General features: G+C 35.8%; 1 non-coding gene across 1 annotated transcript; it reads left to right on the top strand.

Moving 5' to 3' along the window:
• The first annotated feature begins 407 nt into the window (after nucleotides 1-407).
• Nucleotides 408-528, top strand: LOC120298423. Its single transcript, XR_005554075.1, has one exon. It is a non-coding gene; the product is annotated as a U5 spliceosomal RNA (small nuclear RNA).
• The last annotated feature ends 8986 nt before the right edge of the window (nucleotides 529-9514 follow it).

Genomic DNA, 9514 nt, shown 5'->3' with positions numbered 1-9514 from the left:
TAAAAACAACAGCAAACTCTCACAGTTTGATAAGGCAAGCAAGAAGTTTTTTCTTCACTTAATTTATCTTAATGAGCAAGACTGTTATGCTTAGCGAGTTCTGCTTTTTAGTAAACAGATTTAAGCTTATGCTTTCTGTTTTCCCTGGCTCTTTGCTCTCGAGCTTATGGTAGCATTTAGAAAAGTATGATGAGGTAAGTAGACACCATCCACAAAGATAAATTCTTCTCTCTCCAAATGATAAATACAACCTCAAGATTATTTATATCAGTTCCCAGATCTATGGAAGCAAATATTTTGCTCCCGCTGCAGTGTTTTCTTCATAGTCAGAATATCATAAGCAAGCCAAGCCACTTCTAGAACATTGCCAAAAATTTACATAGACAAGTTGATAAAATCACTAAGAGCTGCTCTGGTTTCTCTTCAGATCGTATAAATCTTTCACCTTTTACTAAAGATTTCCGTGGAGAGGAACATTTATGAGTTTTCATGGGAAAATTTCTATAAAATGTTTTATAGATGGCACCTTGATCCACAAAAAATGTATTCAAATTTGCAGCCTAAATGTTGGAGATGTGGCTGCTTGGATGCAACGTATCATCATATCTGGTGGTCATGTAAAAGTATAAAAGCCTTTTGGATTAAGATATGGTGGAATATTCAAAGAATTTTCAAAAGAAGGATAAAATTTACCCCACAACTGTTTTTGTTGGGTATTGTTTCTGATTGTGATGACAAAGAGATTATTTTAATGTTAAATTTAATTACAGCGGCAAGGTTGTTAATAGGGCAATATTGGAAGAAGGAATCTTTGCCTACTTTGCAAGAATGGTTTTTTTAAAGTTTCTTATTTAGCTGAAATGGCAAAAATTTCGGCTTTCTTGAAAGATCAATCGCAAGAGAAGTACCTCTTGGTGTGGAAAAGATGGATAAATTTTATACAATATAAGTATGATATAAGAAAATATCATTTAGCTTTTGAATAATTTATATTTAAAGTTTAAGATATTATTTAGAAGTGTAGAATAGTTTTGTGTTTTTTTTGTGTGTGTGTTTTTTATTATTATTATTTTTTATTTTTTTATTTTTTTTTCTCTTTCTGTTTTTTATATATAATGGAGTTAAAGTATTTAATAATTTGTTCATTGAATGTAATTATATTTGTTTAAGGTTTATTTGCGTTTAAAAGTTTTTTCTTTTAAGTTCTAGTTAACCCTGTATTCAGCTCTGGGAAGAATGGGGGAGGGTTTTGGGGTGGGTTGGGAGGGATTGGGGAAGGGGTTTTTATTGTAAAATTCTAAAAATTTATAATAATAATAAAAAAAATCACTAAGAGCTACCTTCATCTTGGAAGCATTATTTTTATTTTTATTTTAGAAGATTCTCTTTCTCATAAGATAAATACACTGAAACTGTTCCATACATTGATTTTTAATTCTGACTGTATGTTCTCGTGATTATATCTTTCTGCCAGAGCTACTATCTTTAATTTTCTATATTTAACTCATACTCTTGACACCAATTATTCCTGGCCTATTCCATTATCTGCACCTGGATAATGGGATTGCACTTCTCCATTTCCTATTTGTCATTATGCAGTCAGTTTGATTCTGATGTCCATCTAGTAACATCCAAATACAGAATCTGTGTTTAGGTTGCCTGAAGCAGGAAGATGCAAGGAATGTGAATACATTACCTGTCTGTGGATTATGAAAGCAGCTCCTGCTATTTTTTTTTTTTAGGATCTTGGAGTTCACAAGTCACAGACATGTGGTATGCTATGTTTTTATTCCTACACCTTTTAAAGCACCTGTTCTAAAGCAGTTCTGAAGCACCACACAGCCTTATTCACAATCAACCAGGATTTTAAGATGTAGTTTTTACTTTGTACTGCTACTACATTCATGTTGGAAGCACCTACCAAGGTGCTTCTGGATTGAAAGGATTAGCCGGTGACATCACCACTGCCCAAGGAATGCCTAAAAGGCTCCTTTCATGTCTGTGGTATTTTCCCACCAAAGCAGTACTTATTTATCTACTTGCATTTGCATGCTTGCCAACTGCTAGGTGGACAAGAGCTGGGGAAAATTGATGGGAGCTCATTCTATCACATAGCTCGCTCTTGGGTTTTGAACTGTTGAGCTGTCCATCTTTCAGTGGTCTTTTGGTTTAGCATCCTAACCACATGAACCAATGTGGCCCCTTTTATTTTGTAACTCTACAGTAAAGCAAGTAAATCTATGGGCATAAAGGACAGACTTGTCAACAGTGGCCTAGACCAGACATGTCAAATTCACGATGTCATGTGACGTCGCATGACGTATCAGAGTTTTTTCTCCATTGCCGGCAATGGGGTGGGTGCAGTTTCCTGGTGACGTGTCCGGCAGTTTGACACCCCTGGCCTAGACTAATGAAATAAGTTTCCAACCGTAGTAGATAAAAAGCATCCCAGATTACAAGCTTCTTTGTATAAAGCAAAATTAGAATTCTCTTAATCTCTTTGCTAGCATCTAATAATCCTCTGGAGTACTGTAGCATAAATACAGTAATTTTTATAAAGACACTGAGTTGATTGTACTATGATATTGTTTTCTTTAACAATTGTTTTTTGAATAAACCACAGCTAGCCATGTTCACCTATAACCCTATGCTATAAAACACAATTTACCAATGGCAACTATGGTGTTGACATTTTACTCTCAATCAAAATGAAACAAACCACATTATAGCATAATGTGATCTATGAAACCAGTTACAGTGTGTTTTTAATAAGCAGGGGCTGCCAGCTCTGAAGTAAACAAGTAGAGGTTACACAGAGAAATCCAGCTTTTGCAGCTATGACATATTGTTTTATGCACCCCAGATTTATCATTTGTTCATGAAACACAATCAGTTGACAGATATATATGGCAGGAATATCATTAGATGCTACTGTATGTATTTTCTTAAATGCAGACAATATCATTCCACTATTAAAATAAGGAAAAATGATTCACATAATTGCATGCATGGAGTAGAATTATGATATGGGAGCAAGAAGGGGCCAGGCTGAAGTCCTGCATGTTAGATGTACTTTATTAAATTATTTTCACTGAAAAACTTATTTTCTGCTTTCTCTTATTATTGCCATTTCTCTTATCAGTGTTTCTTTTTGTGTGTATGGGTTAATGACTTTTTGCCCCAAAGCCCCATAAAAACATTTAATTCAGGAATGGGTTTTTAAGGCTGACTATTTCATCTCTTAAATCCATTCTTGAAAGCATGCTCAAATCATGTTTTGTTAAAAGATGTCCTTGTTCTTTATATTATTCCTTAATGAGAATGGATGATAGATTATGAAAAGATCCCTTGAGAAACAATTGCTCTCAAAATGTGTTTAGCACAAGATGCGCTGAGTTGTTATGTGTCTTGTTATTTATTATGTTGCTTGTCTGGTTAATTGTTCTAGATAATTGTGTTTTGTGACCAATTGTCTTGATGACTGTGAGAGGGTTGACCATGGAACAACTAATAAGTGGCTAGGGACCTAAGCAAAATGGTCCTTCACTTCTCTTCAACCTTGGGAATGTATCATATCCTTCAGATTTTTGAAGGAAGGACAATGAGGGTGATTCAGCATTATAGTTTGGGGAATTTGCGCAAGTACCAGTGTTTTTGAGGCTTCTGAAAGAGCATCTTGTTTCAACCACACAGCATGTTAATTTGTAATCAGAGCTAATATTACAAACACCTCATGAGCCTCCAGTGCTCTTTTACAAAATGAGAAGATGATCTTTGTCTGCATGGGCGAAGGAAATGAAAAACTCCGACAGGACAACATTAATTATTATGCCAGTGTTTCTCAACTTTAGGAACTATAAATTGGGAGGACTTTGACTCCCAAATTTCCCCAGATAAAATACTGACTGGGGAATTATGGGAGTTGAGGTCTAGACATCTTAAAGTTGCCAAGATTGAGAAACACTGTGTTGTTCAGCTAGTCCTTGACTTATGACTATAAGGGAGCCTGGAATTTCTGTTGTAAGTCATGACACTTGTAAGACAGGGCACCCACATGACCAATCCAATTTTACAATCTTTTTTGCAGTGGTTGTAAAGTGAATGCATTCCTATGGACACATTCTGCCAGAAATCAGCCAAAAAGTCTTGCTTCTGGCCAAAAATGTTGTAAATCACATCACGTGGTTGTAGAACACTGCAACTGACCATAATGATGAGTTAGTTACAAAGTACCCAAAATGTGGTCATGTGACTGTGTTTGTGTGTTTGTGTGTATGTGTCACTGAAACTCTGAAAGTTTGAAAAGTACCTTTTGGGGGGCTGTCATAACTTTGAAAGGTTGCTAAGTGAGGATGATTGCCTGGAATACATGCTTTTCAGTCAATATTCAAACTGGGAGGTAATAATCATTGCCAGTATTAACCATGGAATGGTTCATGTATACTTAAGTATTACTTGACTTCTTAGTGTTTATTGATCAACGGATTGCATATGTGAATCAGGGTTACTGAAAAAAATTGTTGCGATAAAGGGGAATAGATCTGAAAGGGTGTTTTCATATATGTATTCATTTATGAATACATGCAAGATATCTCTTGTCTTAATCAATAAGTAATGAAGATCGATGCGTGAAACAGTGGAAAAATGATAAAATTCACACCTATGACACAAAAAGGTGTTGTTTTTCAAATGATTACAAAATGATGGTGAAGAATTGATTTGCCAGATAGGAGATCTTATTGGTCTGTATGTTTCACCTGAATTACATGGTTTAATTTCAGGAAGATTTTTTTTTTGGGGGGGGGGGAGGGAAAGTTGTATGGAGAGCAACAGCTATCCTGGACCCCATTCATGGAAGGACATGCAAAATATATTTCAGTATCTAAATTGATCAGAAAAATCAATACTTTTCCTTCAACAGGATAAACCCAATCAGTTAAAATGTAACTCCAAGAGTTATTTCAATATTTTGGGTTTCCCCACACATTCTTGTACACTGGGAAATTGACTTAAATTTTTCTTTATTCAGTTATTTATGACACATATTTCTGTACTACCCAGCAGCCAAAACTTTGTAAGTTTTACAACATGAATTTATTATTAATTTAAACAGTGAAAGCTTTTTTTCCCCATAGTACACAATATAAATACTTAGATTTGGATACAGTGATTAAAGTCATTATGCAGACTAATTTGAGGAACTGATCACTCTATGAGTTAATATTCCTAGCAATGATTTAGACTGTCTGTCTGTCTATCTGACCGTCCATCCATCCATCCATCCATCCATCTATCCATCCATCCATCCATCCATCCATACTCCATCTATCATCCAGCCATCCAGCCATTCACAGGCTATTATCCTTGGATGGATAATTCCTTATGTTGCAGCTTGTTGGATGGGGAGAAATCATATTTATTGTTGGTTGCTTAGGAAACTAACTATCTAAATTTAATACATTTCACATTGCAGTCCTATTTTTGGCTAAAAGGTCTATGTCAGTCAAGACAACAAGATAAAGCAATAGTCTTGCCTCCTTAGAACTTCTCCATTCCACCTTATTATTATGAACGTAAATTGCTAGATAACTTTTTGTCCAAAGTGTGCATTGTGTTTATGTGTGCACATACATTGGCTGATGTGCATTTAGAGTCTTGCTTTGCCTAGCTGCCCTTGCCAACAGGCAGAAGAGAATGAGACACAAACATTTCTCCACTTGAAGTTTGCAAGATGTGACCCAATGCTTAATGAACATTATTTCTTAGGGCTGCTGAAATAGTAAATGTTTGCCAATGCCACCAATCCATGGCAGCCATTCCATTCTTAATGTATATAGCTTTATATTTTGTTTCACTTTGAATAAACACAGTCTTGTTACTTGCAAATAGAAACTACCGTTCTACCTTTCCGCAGATTTGAATGCATGGACAGTAGCTTCATGCAGATACCAGTGTTCCTATTTAGTAGACAGCTGGAAGGAACAGGTGTGGCACAGTTTTTGGACACCATTTACATATATAATTGAATAAATGTTCTTTAAAAAGGAGGAAGCTGCATTCTGCTACTTGTGAGAGAAACTACTGGGAAAAACTCTCAGTTCTGTGTGGCATTTTTTTTTACAATCTTTCACTTTTTGAAACATTATTCCAGATGGGAGAGTAGATTCAGTGTTAACACCATATGTTTTTTAAAAAGCATCCTTTGGAGATAGAAAATGACATCAGCAGTAGCTTTGCCTCTAACTGAGTCACACCTACAAAATCAGAGATTTTCTTACTTCCAGAAATGAGATGGTAGCATGTAAGGTGAGCTGCAGATTTATTACATACTGTATTGTTTCAAAGCAAAAATGATAGCTGACGGATAAACATAATTTTTATTACAAGTTGGATGGCATTTTTTTTTTTAAATTGCCTGCTGGGATAACAGCGAACAAAAACACTTAAAAAAAGCAGTCTCAACTGTTTGGTCATTTTATATATGAACTCAGAGTCAATGCAACATGTGTTATGAAAAGAGATGAACAAGAGGTCAAATGCTGCTCATTCAGCATGAATCCTGAATCTCAGCTTCTGACAGATAGTTGTTGATACCAATTATGTATTTATTATGTATTATTAAGCATAGCCTCCCCAATACAATCTAAAAACTCAGTATCAATAAGAGGCCATAATAATAAGTAAATCCACAATAATACTATAAATATGGAAAATATAAACTAAAGAGGAAATTAAATCAGGATGGGCAGATTGACATCCTTGTCATTTGGAATCATATGCCTGAACCTGGCCTTCCAAATGAAAGCAAAACTATATTTAGAGTAGAGCTGTGATGGTGCAGTGGTTAGAATGCAGAATTGCGGGCTATTTCTGCTTACTGCCAGCAGTTTGATTCTGACTGGTTCAGGGTTGACTCAGCTTTCTATCCTTTTAAGGTTAGTAAAATGAGGATCCAGATTGTTGGGGGCACTATGCTGACTCTCCAAACAACCCAGAGAGTGTTGTAAAGCACTATGAAGCAGTATATAAGTCTAAGTGATATTGCTATTGTTGTTTTTAAACTTCAGAATTCTGACTCAGTTCATCTATGTGATTGAAAGGCATCTTGGAAATGGGATCTGCTTTTGTTTGTAAGCTGATAAATGGGGCCCAGTTGAGTTAGAGAAAGGAACAGAAGCTGTAATAATTATGTTGCGTAAAATACACCTTTATTTTAATTCAAGCATACTAATTCTAGAGAAGCCAATATTGTGGAGTGATTAAGGCATCAGACTAGAGGAGACTGTGAATTGTCACCTTAATCACAAAGTCTGCTGGATGACTTGGGCCAGTCACACACACTCAGCCTCAGGAAGAAGGCAATGGTAAATCACTTCTGACAAACCTGGCCAGTAAAACTGCAGGGACTTGTTCTGGCAATCTCTGAGAATAAGACACAATTGAATGGAAGGGGAAAAAAAATATTTTACCACATCTGCATTAGGTTCTAGAAAAAAATAGCAGGGATTATGAACAAGTTTAGAAAACATATAAGTTATAGTGGCATCACTTAATGTGATTCGCTATTCATCCTTCATAAATAAACCTTATCATCCCCCAAATATGCTAACAAATAATACATAATTGCTGAATTATGCAAATAATTAATTAATAGGAAGGTATAGATTAATTTACGTTCATCTCTTTTCAGTTTTTCATTACTCGCCATGAATGCATTCTCCCAACTTTCCATTTCTTTTTTCAAAAAAGGACAAGGAAGTTCAGGTTTGTTTTGATATGGCTCTTGCTAAAATGAATATAGTTTGTATATAATTTTCTAAATTATGCATTTTGGTTATCTATAAATTACATATTTAAATATATAATTAACAGTTTTGAAATGAAGATTGTAGTTGATCATTATTTAGAGTTTGTCTTCTGAGTCTTTGTGACCTATTTCTCTTTTTAACTGTTCCAATGTTTTAAATGTAAGCAGAGACACCCAGAGTCAGGTGGTCTGTAATTGAATGAATGAATAAATAAATTACAATACAACCAATTGATTACGTGACAAAACTAAAGGATATTGATATTATCCTTGAGCTGTGGTAGCACAGTGGTTAGAATGCAGTATTGCAGGCAAACTCTGCCTACAGTCTGGAGTTCGATCCTTAGGGCTCAAGTTTGACTGAGTCTCCATCCTTCCAAGGTCAGTAAAATGAGGACCCAGATTGTTGGAGGCAATATGCTAACTCTGTAAACCACTTAGAGGGCTGTAAAGCACTATGAAGCGGTATATAAGTCTAAGTGCTATTGTTATTGCTGTCTGTATCATAGTACAGAAATTAGTGGACTGCACAATATTCTCCAATAACTTCATTGGATAGAGCAGGGGTGTCAAACTGCTGGCCCACAGGCTGGTTGCATCATACAGAGGCCACACCCACCCCAGCTCCTGCAATGCAAAAAAAATGAGACACGTCACGACACGTCACATGGCGCGGCGAGTTTGACACCCATGAGATAGAGTAACTTGAAGAACATTATAAAAAATAACCCATCAGCATTTTTACAAGTGTATTTTTCCATTCAAGCTAAACTGACAAAAGCTTTCAGAATCAGGTGTAGACACTGAGCTCAGCCCAGGTGTGCAATGTGTTGGCAGAACTAGGAAGCCCAGCCCTGCCCAACTTTATGCCTAAACCCATTTCATGACTTTAAGGCAGAAAGAGTGGTTTGAAAGACATCAGTATAGAGAATTAAAATTTTATATCTGATAACTTGGCTCTTTAACTGATAATGGAATAGAATAGAATAGAATAGAATAGAGTAGAGTAGAGTAGAGTAGAATAGACTGTAGAGTAGAGTAGAGTAGAGGAGTAGAGTAGAGTAGAGTAGAGTAGAGTAGAGTAGAGTAGAATAGAATAGAATAGAATAGAATAGAATAATAGGGTTGGAAGGGACCTTGGAGGTCTTCTAGTCCAACCCCCTGCTCAGGTAGGAAACCCTATACCATTTCAGACAAATGATTGTCCAGTCTCTTCTTAAAAACTTCCAGTGTTGCAACAGTCACAACTTCTGGAGGCAGGTTGCTCCACTGATTAATTGTTTTAACTGTCAGGAAATTTCTTCTTAGTTCTAGGTTGCTTCTCTCCTCAATTAGTTTCCATCCATTACTTCTTGTCCTGCCCTCAGGTACTTTGGGGAATAGCTTGATTCCCTTCTCTTTGTGGCAACCTCTGAGATATTGGAACACTGCTATCATATCACCCCTAGACCTTTTTTTTTTAAATTAAACTAGACATACCCAATTCCGTTCTTTATATGTTTTAGTCTCCAGTCCCCTGATCATCTTTGTTGCTCTTTTATGCACTCTTTCTAGAGTCTCAACATCTTTTTTTTAACTTTTTTTTACATTTTTACAGATATGCCATTCAATCATATAATTGGCAACCATGCCAAATATTTGGTTTTTCAGGGAATTCTCAATATGGTTCTGAGTTTATTCTTTTTTCTCAAACAAAAACAAGACAGC

Source organism: Crotalus tigris, unplaced genomic scaffold, assembly GCF_016545835.1.
Source record: "Crotalus tigris isolate CLP2741 ecotype Arizona unplaced genomic scaffold, ASM1654583v1 scf7180000023864.505019, whole genome shotgun sequence".
Lineage (NCBI taxonomy): Eukaryota > Metazoa > Chordata > Lepidosauria > Squamata > Viperidae > Crotalus > Crotalus tigris.
This window is presented reverse-complemented; position numbering and strand designations above follow the sequence as displayed.